The following is a 15,190-nucleotide window of genomic DNA, read 5'->3' as shown; positions in this document are numbered from 1 at the left end:
GGTCTTCATTTGTTTATATGTGTATGTGTGTGCATATGCCATGTCCATGTAGGTGCCCTTGGAGGTGTGAAGAGGGCGTGGGATCCTCTGGAGCTGAAGTCAGAGGTCATAAGCTCTTCATTGTGGGTGCATGGACCTTGGCACAGCAAGGGGACTTGAGCACTGAGCATTGCTCTAGCCCTAACACGAGCTCTGATACACGGTGACCCAAGCAAGTGTCCCTAAGGCTGCATTTGGTGAAGGAAGGGCTCCCAGGAGAAGCAGTGAGGGATGAGAAGCCAAAGTCCAGCTTGGGTGTGAGTTTAGAAGTTCTGGATTCTCAGAGGTCCTGCTAAGGGTCTTGAGGTTAGAAGACGGGCTGTGAGAAAATAAAACATGCAGCTAAGAAGTCAGAAGTTTCAAAAAGCCCTAAATACCCCAAATTCCAGACCCTGCCCTCTACCTGTAAGTAAAAGGTCACATTTCTTGACCTGCTCCCCCAGGATTCAGATAAAAGGGTTTAAGATAAGGTCCTTAGATAGTTGATCCCGACCTAGTAAAGAAAGCTTCTCCTAAGAACTAGCGGACCATAAAGTTAAGCAATCTTGAGAGACGGGAAGCTTCTTGTGATTTTCCAATGATACCACCCCTGCCCCCTTGGGTTGTGGTTTCTCCCTTTAAATACCCTTTCTCCTAGCCTCTCGGGGTCGACACTTCTATCTCCTGCGTGGGATAAGTGTTGGCCCGGAGATCTCCATAATAGGTCTCAGTAATAAACCTCGCCTTTGCATATTACCTCCAAAATGGTCTCTCTGTGTCTGGGGTCCGAGATTTCCCGAGACTTGAGTAAGGGTCTCCCTTTGGGGATCTTTCATTTGGGGGCTCGTCTGGGATATTCGCGCCCACCCCAGACCCTGAAGACCCCTTGGAGGTGAGTTGGATGTTTGTCTGAGTGTTTCTTTGTGAGTGGTGCCGCACTTGTCAGTCTGTGTCTGCTTGTCCACTGTCTATCTGTTTCCAGTTGTCTCCGGGTGGGAATGATTTGGGGCAGCTGTCTCAGAGGTCTGTGAGGACCCCAAGACTGCAGGGAACAGACTTGTCTGGAACTGCAGGCTGCAACCCTGGGGGATGCCTCGAGTAGTGGAGGGGCCCAGAATGAACTGGTTGCCTCCTATCTCCTCACTGTGAAGTGAGGAGATTAGAGACCTTGCCGGGTGATCTGGTTTTGGTTTCTTGTGGAACAGTCGCAGAGGACGACTAGTTTTAGACATCCTTGTCTCTCTTGTCATTTTGTTAGTCTTCTGTGTTGGGCGTTTGTCATACTTTTTAGACAGAAGGAAGAGTGATGTGGAATCTGCTCTCCCTCATCTGTCTTTGGTGTCCCCTTGGTAAGGAGGAGTGAAGTGAATCCGCTCCCCTTCACCTGTCTGTGGTTGAGAAGTAAGAGTGATATGGAATCTGCTCTCCTTCATCTGTTGTTGGTGAGCTCAGGGAAGCCCTTGTCTAAATCAGTTCAGTTTGGTGGTGATCTCACAGCGGCCGTTTGTTTTGTTTTTGTGCGAACTTCTGTTTTTTTTTTTTTTTTTTTTTGTCTGTTAATCTTTTGATTGTCTTTCTGTGCGACTAAATGTTTTTGTCCTTTTCCGAGGATCTCTATCTTCTGGACTCTCTTCTTGTTTTCTCACCATCCCACTTGAGATGCTTGTTAGTAGCTGTTACAGGAAATACAGAATCCGGCTTTAGTCCAGAAAAAGTGTTCCAGACATGGATGGAAGGCCCTCACTCCTGACTGTTGACTTCAATAAGCCTGAAGGTAGGGAGCGCCAGGTCTATCGCCAGACTCCCTTGGTGGGTCTCTGAGGGGCTGAAAAAATGTCTCACCAATTTGGCTAAGGTAAGGAAAAGATATGAAGAGACTTGAGGGGTTAAGCTAAGTTGCTGAGAGAGTTAGTGTAAGTTACAGAGAAAGTAAGGTTGAACAGAGAGACTGAGGAAGAGAAAGAGAAAAGAAGGTAAAAAGAGCCGGAAGCTAGAGAAGAAAAGAGACAAAAAGAAGAGGAAGCTAGAGAGCTAAAGAGAGATAAAAGACAAGAGAGGAACATATACTGGCCACAGTAGTTAGGGAACCTAGGAAGACAGTACCTGGCAACAGAAGAGAATTCCTGGCTAAAGATCGGTGTGCCTAATGCAAAGAAAAAGGACACTGGGTCAGGGACTGCCCCAGGAAGAACAAGAGGGGCCTCTCCAGTGGCTCCGAAGGCAAGCCTCTCGGTCCTAGAGTGCTGGCTATGCGCAAAGATAGAAGGGAAGCCCGCCAAGTTTTGTGGATACAGGGGGCCTAACACTCTGTGCTCCTATGCCCAAATGGACTAGTGTGCAGCAAAAAAGTTCGACCCCGAGAGGCTTGGAGAAAGGGTATTTAAGGGGAGAAACCACAACCTGAGGGGCAGGGATGGCGTCATTGGAAAGTGTGTAGAATAACAGTGAAAAATCACAAGGAAAAACTCTGTTTTTCAAGATTGTTTCCTAGGAGAAGCTGTCCCCTGCTTCTCCGATTGTTTAACTTCATGGTCTGCTAGTTCCTTGGAGAGGCTTCCTGGGACATACAATTCTGAGGCCTAACCTGTTTCTTTTGTTCTAAAGTTTGTGTCTATGGGGGCAACTTTAAAACTTCTAATTTTCACAACCAAACAAAAAGCCACCAAAATAAAACTAAACAAAACCAAAGTCCTAGGAACTGAAACTCTGTGATTTGTCCACTCCATTGCAACTAAATCTTTTCTGAGAAATATCTCTGTTTTACAGAGCATCTCTATTTCCTCTGGTTTACCTTGGATCCATGTTCCAAGTTCCACCCCAAGAGCCTAGTCCCCAACATTTAAGTATATAACTGTGTTCACAGTGGAGTTCTTCCATGAATTTAAATGAAGTTACTACTTAGAAAATGCCTGGGGCTAGGCCGGGGAGTCACCCTGGAGGCAGAGGCAGGCATACCTCTGTGGGTATGAGGCCAGCCTGGGCTATATAGTGAGTTCCTGGACAGCCAGGGGTACTTAGTGAGACCCTGTCATGAGACACCACACCTAAAAAAAGAAAGAAAGAAAGGAAGAAGGAAAGAAAGAAAGAAAGAAAGAGAATATGACAATATGTCTGGTGTTGTAGGAAGATGAAGTGTGTGTGTGTGTGTGTGTGTGTGTGTGTGTGTGTGTGAGTGTGTGTGTAGTGTAGGGTAGGGAGGCTAAGAACCCACAGGGAGGATGTAGGCGTCTGCACAGAGCGCCCAAGAAAGGCCAAGGCTCACTTCAGCACCTTGTCTCTGAGTCCTGCCTGCAGAACTCTGAGAAATCAAAATTCAGATATTCAAGTCACCCAGCCATCTTATTTTGTTACAATGCTTGGGAGGACACTCGAGTTCTTTGGATTTTCCTGACGGTCGGTGATGTATAAGTGTCTCACCTCTAAAATGACTTCTCACTCTATTTTTTTCCGTGTTTTTTTTATTTTTATTTTTTCATTTTTCGGTTGTTTGTTTGTTTTGCTTTTTGGAGACAAGCTGTCATTGTGTTGGTGTCTTGACCTGAAGCTCTGTCTGCAGACTGACTTTAAACTTGTGAACCCTGTTGCCTCTGCCTCCCATTTGCTGGGATTTCCGAGTTCCCCCTCCTGAAACAACAAGAAATATCTTTAAGTTTACACTAAATGTGATCCCCAATGTGAATAAAGCAGCAGGGCCCCTAACCCAGCCCCCACGCTGTCTGACACACTGCCTAAGTTGAATATTTTACAGATACCCAAGGTGGACCCTCCCTGGGCGAGGCCTGTCAGCTTCCCTAATGTGTGGGACAGAGCTTAAACTGCCCACCCCTCCCTGTTCTCTGTTTTCTGCTGCTTTGTATTACTGCAAGGTCCAGAAGGGAGCCAGATTCTTTAGACTCAAAGCCCTTGCCAATGATCTGCAACAAAACAAAACAAGCAACTTTCCTGCCTGGCCTAGTCTTCAACCCACTCAGTATTCCATGGCAACCTTGGATTATTGTGCCTCCTGCCTAAGAGTCTGGAGTGCCTGGGAAGCCTGGGGCAGAGTTCTTTAACCTTGCTGCAATAGCTGGGTTTGCAGGAAGGGTGGGGACACACTTCTGTCAGCATAGCGGCCATGTCAGCACATCTGCACTGGAAGTGAGTCCTTGCCTGCAGACATTTGGTCACAGCTGGACTCATCTGCAGCCTCCCTAAGAACTAGGCACTGGCAGCATGGAGAATCCAGGTCTTGGTGCCCAGCCCAGCTCGGGAACCCACTGAGCAGACTCTGTGGGGAGTCAGAAAAAGCCTGACATGCCCAGATGAGCTTATCTGTGTTCAGATAAGCACTGCAGACAGCTGGAAGCTCAAGAAAGAGGCTGGGTGGGGTTGGGGATTTAGCTCAGTGGTAGAGCGCTTGCCTAGCAAGTGCAAGGCCCTGGGTTCAGTCCCCAGCTCCGAAAAAAAGAAAAAAAGAAAAAAAAAAAAGAGGGAGGCTGGGTGTGGAGGGGTCTGCCTGCCTGGGAGAGCTGCCCTGAGCAGGCAGAGGTATGCTAGGGAATGTTTGAGCAGGACAGCTCAGCCAGAGGGCAGGGTGCAGAACTCCAGCTGGCTAAGAGCCTCCTGAAATGTGACATTAAAAAGTTATAGACACATAGTAGAAGTGGCATGACAGGAGAGAAGTTGATCATGCCTATGGCACTGGGTTGTCCACCTTCCCAAGGGTGCAAACCTTTAGCGCAGTTCCTCAGGTTGTGGTGACCACCCCCCACCCCCAGTGCATTTTGTGTGCTCCTTCATGTCTGTAATTTTGCTAATATTATAGATTGTAATGTAATTCTGATGTGCAGGGTTTCTGATATTTGACCCATGTGATCCTGTCATTTAAGATCATCTGCTTCCCAGGGTCACAGCCCACCATGTTGAGAACTGCTGGTCTAGAGAGCCTACAGCTTGGCTCTGCCTGGCATTTGCCTTGCAAAAGGTGACTTGAGGAACTGGCAGCCTGTAGTTGAAAGCTCTATGTTGCAAGCACAAATTTCAAGTTGAATTTATAGGAGCTTCAAAAAATAACTGTGACAATTTCACACATCTCTACACGCTGGGCTGTGAGCATATCCACACCAACCCCAATGACATGTTCTCCCTCCCTCAGTGTCCCATGGAAACACTGCTTTGTCTGAAGGAGCCCCTCCCACATTTTCAAACCCATTGAGTTTAAGTTTGGTGATAATGAGCACGGGAAGGCGTTGTTTACTAGAACTCGTGTTACTTGCCAGATGCTACATTGATGTTCTGGGGGCTTCTCTAAATACAGGGCTACAACGATTGGCTGTGGACTCCTTTGTGAGGACTCCGGTATACACACTCCAGTTTATACAAGTGCAGAGGCCTTGTAAGCCCAAATTTAGTTTTAGTCGACATTTTTAAACTTCTGCTCTGTCTTTTTATGTTGAGAGACTGACCACACTTTGGGTATCAAAATTCCTCTTCTGATCCACCTGAATGGAATTTTTGTTTGTTTCCTTTTGTTTTTTAAAGATGTAATTATGTATTATACATGACTACATTATAGCTGTCCCCAGAAAAACCAAAAGAGGGCATCATATTGCATTACAGATGGTTGTGAGCCACCATGTGGTTGCTGGGATTTGAACTCAGGACTGGAAGAACAATCAGTGCTCTTAACCACGGATCTCTCTCCTCCCTGGTTCATTTGTTTCCATCTGAGATTCACAAATATTGTTCTCAGTGTGGGATCCACAGATCATGTTGCCAAGTCATTTGAATGACTGTTAATCTAGTCAAAAGAGCCCTTTCAGTGCTTGATGGGTGACTTGTTTATGACCTAAGAGCCATGCTCCACAGGGGATCATGATGATAAATATCAAAGGACTAAAACACGAACGGAGATGTAGTTCAGAGGGCAGACTGCTCGCCCACCACTCACAGAGCCATGGGTTTGATCCTCAGCACAGGGCTGGGTGTGTGTAGTACATAGAATACCAGCACAGAGCAGGTAATGAGAGAACGACCACACAGTCATCCATCGATACAAAAGAAGAGAGAGGCTAGCCTGGGCTACATGAAGTCTTGTCTCATAAGAAAGAAAGGAAGGAAGGAAGGAAGGAAGGAAGGAAGAAAGAAAGAAAGAAAGAAAGAAAGAAGGAAGGAAGGAAGATAGAAAGTGGAAAAGTCCAGCAACTTTTCCACATCACCCTGATCTCAGTACAAGGGAGGCACAGGCAGGTAGATCTCTGTGAGTTCAAGGCCAGCCTGGTCTACATAGCAAGTTCCAGGACAGCCAGGGCTACAGAGACCCTGTGTCAGGAAAACAAACCAACAATCAAAGAGATGAACAAGCAAATAAGTGAATCCAGCCTTGCCAACACCAGGATGGCTCCCTGGGGCACCTTTGGGAACCATCATCACACTTGCAAACCAGTAGCATTCTCCTGAGACATTTACTTAATGTGGTCAGTGGGGGTGTCTCTAGAAATGACAGTGTGAGTCCCTTTTACTTTGGCTTTCTGTGGAGTATTGGGGAGGAATGAGTTCAGTACCAAATCCAATACTCAACTTGAGCCGGAAGATAGGAGGTGACTTGCTGTCCCATTGAGTGTTTCTGTTGAACCAGAAAGTCACTACCACTGAAAGATCTCTGTAGGGAGACCCTCCCTCAAGTATCGAGAAGTCGCAGACCCCAGACACACGAGAGACCGATTTTGAATGTAATATGCAAAAGGTGAGGTTTATTAAGGAGAACTCTGGACCGACACGTATCTCTCGCAGGAGACAGAGGTGTCGACCCCGAATGGCTGGGAGAAGGGCCTTTAAAGGAAGAAGTTGTGAGACCCAGGGGATGAGGGGATGTCAAAAGGGAATGCCAAAGATATCACAAGTTATAGGATTGTCCAATTGTTTTATGGCTCCAGGAGATAAGGGGACACCAACAGGTTTTATGGCCCCCTGGTTCCTGGAACAGAGCTACTAAATCAGGAGAAGGGTCGGGTGGTCAGGTCCTCATTATTTCGAGAGTAGATCTTATCTCTTCTCCTGTCAGTGTAAATGTTTCTCAGAGTTGATGAAGCATCTGCATTTGGTTCTTTTTTTTTTTTTTTTCCGGAGCTGGGGACCGAACCCAGGGCCTTGCGCTTCCTAGGTAAGCGCTCTACCACTGAGCTAAATCCCCAGCCCCCGAAGCATCTGCATTTGAAACACATCTGGTTAGGCTTTGGGCAGGCCGGTTTCTTGGAATGCTCTCTGCAAGACGCAATGGTTGGAGGGCACAAAGGGGGCTTAAACAAACATCACAGGGGCAGAACAGCTACTCACACCTGAAGTGTCAGTGTGTCAGAATCAGTTCTTTTGTAATTTTAACAATCTGTCTTCCTAAGTCAGGTCCTGATGCTGTGTTCTGGGCTAATTTAAAACTCTATCTCTCACCACCATTACCACAACCCTACCTCGATTGTGAGGGTCGATTCGTCATGTCTGAATTCCTGCTGAAGCTTTTCAAAAGGCAAGATTCAGACAGAAAAGAGAGTGAGCCAATAACATAGAGACATAAGATTTTGTCAGCCAAATGGCTGACCAGCGGGTTAATTCCTATGTCTTTGTAATAACAGGTCTGGGTGTACAAGGATAATCTGCGATTCTGAGTGATTTCTGTACAGAATGACTGACTCCATCCCTAGGCAGTCTTCATGTGTCATGGAGTCTGGTGCCCCATGTTTTCCTGTTGTTCTGGATATTTCTTATGGAATTTTTCAGAAAGCCTCAGTCTCACAACCTTAATTTTTGCAATGAGAACTCCCTTGTTCCTGGCAACAAGGAGACTCAGCCACTGGGCATTATAGATTTGTAAATCATGTATTTATATCTCACAAGAAGAATTTCTCTAATTCTACACTATAAGCAGACAGTGGGCTCAGGTGAGTAAAACTCAACATGAACATGGGGGTCGGGTCTGTACTCAAATTAGCTAATACCTTCTTGTTCCCAACTCTGGGCCTGAGGGTAGGTTAGACCACAGACCTGTACTCAAACCCAAACGACAAAGCACAAGATTCAGGAGGAGGTTGAGATGCAAGGAGTAAAAGGGGCTCGGGTGCAATTAACCCTTAATTTCAATGGTCCGTAATCTGTGACATTGATAGCAGATTCTGTGGCATTCCACTTTCAGGCCTGGGTGTAAGGCCAGCAACCTTTATGGCCATCGGAGTAGAGAACCACTGTGGGGTCCTTTCTGTGCCTGTCCCAGTGCCCCTTTGAGTGACTTTTTGGCACAGATATCATTGGGCTCCAGTAAGGTGAAATGTGGCAGAATTGGACATATGCTGGGTCTCTTGGATAGTCTGATGAACAGCCTTGATGGGGACTGGAGGGACTTGAGGAAGAAATCGTTAGAGTTCTGCCACCTGTTGGTCTCTAATCCTGGGAAGCAATGAGCAAGGTCTTCCTAACCTAACCTCAGAGTGGGCAAATCCCTCCCAAGGTGGGTTTCAGCACACCCCAAGGAAAACAAAGGAAGGCGGTCTATCCACTCTTTGATGGTCTCTTGTGTCAGCTTTGTTAGAGTTTCTTTTTATGTTTAGTTGATTTTTATTACCTGCCCTGAACTCTTTATGCACAGTGAAGTTTTCAGTCTATGTCTAAATTAATTGAGCAGTTTTGCTATGGAACCTTGGCCATCGTAGGACTCCACTGCTAGGGAGAGGATAAAGAAGGAGGAGCTTCGAAGCTACTGTATGAGTAATTTCAGTCTCGGTGCAGAATGCTTCCACCCTCCTGGAGAACGCATCTATAACAGCTACCAAGTCCACTTAGCCTTTCCGCACATGCTGATCTCCATGAGGTGTGTTTTTCCAGGGATTGCCAGTGTGTTGGTCTCTCATTCACACCCCTTCCTGGCTAAGGCTCTCTGTTAAAAATTTGCTTGAGCAGAAACCTGATGTCTGGCTGAGACATCCCACATTAGACATCCAGACTTGTTATAGCACGTTAGTTTGAGCAACTCAGAAAGTTTGATGGACCCCAGAAGAGTAGTCTGGTGAAGGTCAATTACTAAGGTCCTGCCATTTGTTTCTCGGAGAGATTTGTGTCTCTAGTGTCCTCCATCAACCTGTAGGTCTGAGCTATGTGTTTCCTCTTTAAAATGGAGTCTCATTCAGCACGAGGTATGGGTGTCTCGTCAGTTACCAATGGGTCCCAGTGGTCTCAGGGTGACCACTTTGGTCAGCCATGTCAGGAATACAGGAATGGAGGACAGTAATTTGTATTTGAAGCTAAATAGTCCCTTGGAGGGATGAGATTTTTCTTTCTTTTTCCTTTTCCATGTCCTTTCCCACAGTAGTTGAGAAGCCCCGTCTTTCTATAGATCATACTGAGGACATGGGTGTAGTAAATGCATGACAACTGTCCCTGCATAGGGTGGTGAGCTTTTCTTTCATCATCGGAGAACCTGGGTCAAATTGATCAATACTGTCCTCCTTGCTGAAGCACCTGGCTTGAGTCTTATCATAGTTTCCACATCCTGGGTTTCATCTTTTATCTTGTGACAGTTGTGGATGAACACCTGAGGGCTGTCATCAGGCAGGGGAGCACTAGAATTGATGACAGTGAGTTTTTCAAACAAGATTCATGGGTGACCCAGGATTGGTGCCTGATACTGGGTCACACAGGCATTAAACAGCCAGTGTTCTGGTTGTCTAGGAGGAGAGCCTCAACTGTGTCTTAGGGTGTTGTTTGTGATTATAAGTTCCTGACCTAGAGCTAACTTCGTTTTTTGTTTTTTTGGTCCATTACACCAACAGTATCAGTCACAGCTCTTAGACAGGTGGGTCTGTCCCTGGCTCCATGGCTAATCAATTGGATGGGTGTTTGATCACTGGGCTTGTCCATGTCCCCCATGATTGGGAAAAAACTCTTTCCTGTTATTCTTCATGAATAATCAGATGAAAAGATTGAGAGACATCTGAAAGAGCTAGGCCTAGAGCCCAAGTCAGAGTTGTTTTTCAATGTTCAAGTGCCATTTTTTAAAGTCTCAGTCCAGATTAGCAGCTCAGTGTGACCCTTTCTGCTGGTTTAGAGGCCAGGTTGTTTTCCAAACTGGACTCCTGGGACATGGATATAAGTCAATGGAAAGTTTTGTCAGCCAGCCTGCAACTACATTGGGTACTCAGTAGGGTACCACAAATCCTTTCTCCAGATGAGATTTAAAGTACAAACCATATTCTGGGTTGACACACTTGAGATTCAAAAACATCTGTCTAGGAACAGAACTGTAGAAGCCAACAAGAGGGTTAGAACATTTAGAGGTGTCCTCGAAATTATGGATGTTATGGATTAGGCCTTTGTTTTCATGGCAGCAGGTGGTGCTGTCTCTATGCTCAGTTTCATGGCCTGAATAACAAGCATCATGGAGTCAGTTGTGCTAAGGTCTGTGGCCCTGTTACAGAAACAAGCCTGGATTGTTTTGCCCCAAACCCTGTTATCCAGAGGCTGCATTGAGGACACTCTAATTATGATTCTGAGAAAGGGGGGGGGGCAATCAGGATCTGTCCGAGTCCATCAGAGAACTGTCCTGAACTACCCACAAGCTAATACCTTTCATAGATGGTGTTCCCAGGTTGACTGTCTTCTCACCATGCATGCTCAAGATCTCTTCCCCCCATTGCCTGTCTGCCTCAGACTGTCTCCATTCCGGTTTGTGGCTCTGTATCTCGTTCTTTTCAGGAGTACTGAGAGAAGTCCTCCTTGCTGCTTCATTTGGCTTCTGTGAGGAAACATATCATTGAGATTGTACTGTTTTGCCCCTCCCTTAAATCTGTGCAGAGAATCCAAGGCTGTTGTCCTGGATAGTCTTGTTTAATCCTGATTGCATGACCTTGGGTAATGGAGGTGTATAGATGTTAACCTTGAAAAAAAATACCCACAATCTAGTATATTATTCCATGCTTTGAGGAGAGTAGTTAAATAATGCTGTCGTGGTTATGTATTGGGAAGCAGTAGCAGGCAGATCTCTGTAGGGCTCAAAATGAGTCTTACTTACCTGGATAACCTCCAAATGAGAAAGGAGAGTGGAGTTTGCTGCAAATGCAAGAGTTTTATTTGCCAGCACGTTAGGGGACAACTTTCTCTGAATCCCTCATGGTGAGTGACTAGTGGGACACCCTGAATCTCTACAACAAGCAGTTTTTATAATTTTTAGGGGTACTGGATAAATCAGCAAGGTTACAGTTTAACCTTATTGGCTAAGCATATTGACGTTTGAATCTATTGGCTAGCAAGCATATGACATTCCTTTGAACTCTTATCTGGCACCAGAGAGTCAGGTGACTATCAGTACATTCTGTGGTTTTTTTTTTAAAGACATTCCCTGCTCCTCTTGAGAACTCTGGGTGGAGAAAGGAACTTGTCCTAGCCTTGACCTGGGGCAGGAAGCTGCTACTTGACCTAATCTTGACCTGAGGCAGTGGGAGTGAGGCTTTCACACCCATAGGATACTTCACTTGAGCCCTATAATCTACCAACTTTCTACCAGGCCATGCCTCTTATTAGCTCTTATAATTCAGTAAGAACTAGGGTCCTCAAGGACCAATTCCAGTGTTTCTGCATTGAGCGTGAGTCAGTCAGGATCCCCAAATGCTGCTCTGCGAAACTGTAGAATTAGGCATCAGTGGTCTGCTACTCTCTTAAGGACCTTGAGTGGAAAATACATTCAAAGTACCCCAAATAAATGAGTAAGTGAGACTACACACTGGACTCAACCATATCTTTAAGAGAGAAAAACCATTTGTGCTGCTCATATACTAACTGAAGTAAAACCAAACTCTCAGTAGCCAAACCATTAAAGGAAACTGAGACCTTCCCCAACCCAACATCCCTGTAACACCTTTAAGCAGGAGTCTCCCTCCACTTGTTGGGAACCCCATGAAAACCAAGCTACAGGTATGCCACATCTTGACTTGGATGTGGAGCAGGTCCAGCCAATGTCTGCTCTCTGGTTGTTTCATTCAATCCTTACCTTTTACAGTCAGTTGCAACATGGATCCCGGACATCCACATGGCCTTCAGCATCAGCGGGGACCACAGACCTCAGCATGGCCCAGACGTTTTCTTTAGGAACTACTTCAGGGGTGAATGAATGTGAAAGACACCTCTCACGGAGAATGACCATATGTTTTGTGCAATTTTGCTCTACCCACCTTTGCTCTGGGAATGGGCCATGATACCAGCCTCCACCCAGCTTCCCTTGAATCCCACAATAGAAGACAAACACACAGAGCGGATCATTTGCACCTTGTCTTCTTGCAGAATTTCTGGGCACCACTAACTCCCATCTGGAAAACTCACTCTTATCAGTGCTTTGAGCTCTCCTCCTTCCCTAACTGAGTCGGTCAATTGAATCTAGTTCCTGCCAGACATTTCTGACCTCCCACCTAGAGGAGAACCTAGCCCACTGCTTCTCCTGAGCCCTCACACAGCTACCTGGGTACACGCTGTAGAGCATGGGGAACTCCATCTTTGCTTCCTGGTGTCCCCTTTTCCTCCCAGGAACCAGAAGTTCCATGAGTATCTTCAGACCAGCAATTGGCCCATGGCTTTTTTTATTTACAGATCAAGAATCAAATGGGGAATAGGACCTTAAAAAAAGAACAGCCCCACATGCCCAATTTTTTTAAGAAATCCATGTAGATGGAGATGTTCTCCCTGGGGTATAATAAGCAAGCCAGGCCCATCCAAGGACAGATGAGCGTCAAAGCCGTGAGAAAGATGTCATTATGGGTAGACATTAGTCAGTAAATGCAGTTGGCGAAAGAAACAATACCAAGAGTTGCTCTCCGATAACCACACTTGTACCTGCAGACATGGAGACATGCTAATGATAATTAAGAAAGGCCCAAAATAGCAGTGTCCATTCCCAGACACTGAGTTGAAGCATAAATAAATAGTAAACCTAATAATGCTCAATGAATAGCTAACCATACTTCTAAGGTATAGAGCATCTTACCTGACCCTAACTCTTTGTCTCTAGCCAGGCTGTCAGCCAGCAGGCCTCTAGTTTATGAGGTACCCTAACAGGGCTGGGGTAATGAGAAGTGAGAAGACCATGGCCACCTCTTTCCATGGTTGCTAGGTTCTGAACTCATGTTCTGCTTGCAGGGCAATCAGTTTTAACCACTGAGCCATCGCTTATCATTTCCCAGCATGGAAGGTCATTCTTTTGAATGCAAAAAGTAATTCATACAAGCTGTCTTAGAAGAATGGTCATGAGGCTGGGTGGTGTGGGCACAGGGTTTCAATCTCCAGCATTAGGAAAGCAGATGCAGGTGGATCTCTATGAGTTCAAGGTCAGCCTGCTCTACAGAATATGATTCATGACTGTCCTGGGTAAACAAAGACAGCCTGCAACCCCACCCCCATGCCCCACAGAGAGAAAGAGAGAGAGAGAGAGAGAGAGAGAGAGAGAGAGAGAGAGAGAGAGAGAGAGCACAAAGAAAAGAAAAAGATCAGGAGATGGGCTGGAAAGATGGCTCAGTGTGTACACAGCCCTCCAAGTCCTACCCCTTGATGGACATGGTGGAAATACAGGACTGACCTCCTGGCCTTAAACTCAGAGATCCTGTGTCTCCTAGGAGCTGACAAAGGCTGACACACCTGGTCTTCACAGAAGGTCACTGTGTACTCACAGTAGGAATTTGTAGGAAGCTAAGCCCTGGCACAGTGCCTGTCACAGGAAGTCACAGACACGTGAATATAAGGATGTCCAGAGCCTCCGTGTGATCTTCACAGTCAGTGGCAGCTGTTTTACAACTGTGCCCACATCGTTACCAAAGGAAGGGTTTCAGCCCTGGTTGGAAGTATGAGTAACCTCTTTTTTAAAAGCCTGTTTTGTTATTTATTTACATAGTTATTTATTCATTTTTTAGGATCATAAAGAGGCGTGGTTTTAATTGATAACTCAATCTCTTCATACAATATTGCACAAATTAAGGACATATCAACAATTCCATTTTGATACAAACTCATCAACATTCATATAAAACTATGAGTTTGTACAATTTGGTGGTCGGTACTTTAGTAAGGAGCACAGATATTAAACTCAGCTTCGTGAGACTCAGCCTCCACAGAAGAATTCACAGGTTCTAAGATGTCCGACCCACGTCCATCAAGACCACTTAAAGAGAAACTTGGGATCCAGGTGTGGTAGCACATGCCTCTCGACGTGAAAGCAGGAGGATTGTGGGTTCAAGGCTGGCCTGTACTATATAGCAAAACCGTGGCTTAACAAACTGGTGATGACCACTTTAAAAAGAAACTTAGAAGCTTCCTCCGGGAAGCAGGGAGCATCTGCACCCTGGCAACTGTAAGCGTTTGCATGTTCTGCCCCACAGGTGCTGTGCTGAGAGGGACCCCTCTGCTGCAGATCTTGTGAAAGAAGACACTACTGTTTCAAAGCTGTAAACACGATAGCCATTCAGACAGAAGGGTTACACAAGACTTCCATTCAAGAGAAAACTAATGCAGTCTCTAAATTAAACTGGTGAGAGCACTGGCCAGGTAGGATGTCTCCTCACCGAGTGTCTCAGACAGCACTGTCTGCTGTGACCTCTGAGGGGGAGAGCTGGGCAGAAGCTCTGAGAACTGCTTTCTAAGCAGGTCTAAGTGAGCTACCTGGCTGCTCATCACAAGCGCTTCCAACTGCAAGGTCTAAGCAAACCAGCATGAAGCAAGCCCCAGAGGACAGACTGACACCAGGCCCGTGATCCCCACCTCCTGATACTGGCACTCAGAGCTGAGATGGCTGGGGGACTGGCTAATGAGGTATCTGACAACACACACGTGGTAAAGATGCAATGGGCCTCGCCACAGGTGAGGGAAACAAGGTCCCACTGCACTGCTCCCCACAGCTGTCCTGCCTGAGGTGAGAAAGGGCCAGGAGACAGTCTCAAGCCGTTCTGTGATCCAGGTGCACACCCGATATCCCATTCCTCAATTCCCAGCAAAGCAAAGGTCAAGAGGCTGGTTCTAGCACAGAGCAGGCTACAGCATAAGGGCAGGGTAGGAGTTTTCTGTACAGGACAGAGGACTCAACAGTTTCTCAGTTTGTGTCCTCCAGAGAGCAGACATCATGTTCTCCCAGTTTGTGTCTTACAGAGAAAAGACACCATGTTTTCGGAACTCTAAC

At 46.2% G+C, this 15,190-nt stretch overlaps 1 long non-coding RNA gene across 1 annotated transcript; it reads right to left on the bottom strand.

The window, feature by feature from the left end:
- Positions 1-3,533: 3,533 nt before the first annotated feature.
- Positions 3,534-12,862, bottom strand: LOC148006007 (uncharacterized). Its single transcript, XR_015621442.1, has 4 exons — positions 12,490-12,862; positions 12,026-12,129; positions 10,606-10,774; positions 3,534-3,642 (listed from the first exon to the last, which is right to left on the bottom strand). It is a non-coding gene; the product is annotated as an uncharacterized LOC148006007 (long non-coding RNA).
- Positions 12,863-15,190: the final 2,328 nt, after the last annotated feature.

Source organism: Rattus norvegicus, chromosome 5 (genome assembly GCF_021556685.1).
Source record: "Rattus norvegicus strain SHRSP/BbbUtx chromosome 5, alternate assembly SHRSP_T2T, whole genome shotgun sequence".
Taxonomy (NCBI): domain Eukaryota; kingdom Metazoa; phylum Chordata; class Mammalia; order Rodentia; family Muridae; genus Rattus; species Rattus norvegicus.
The sequence above is the reverse complement of the archived record's forward strand: the minus strand, read 5'-3'. Positions and strand labels throughout refer to the sequence as shown.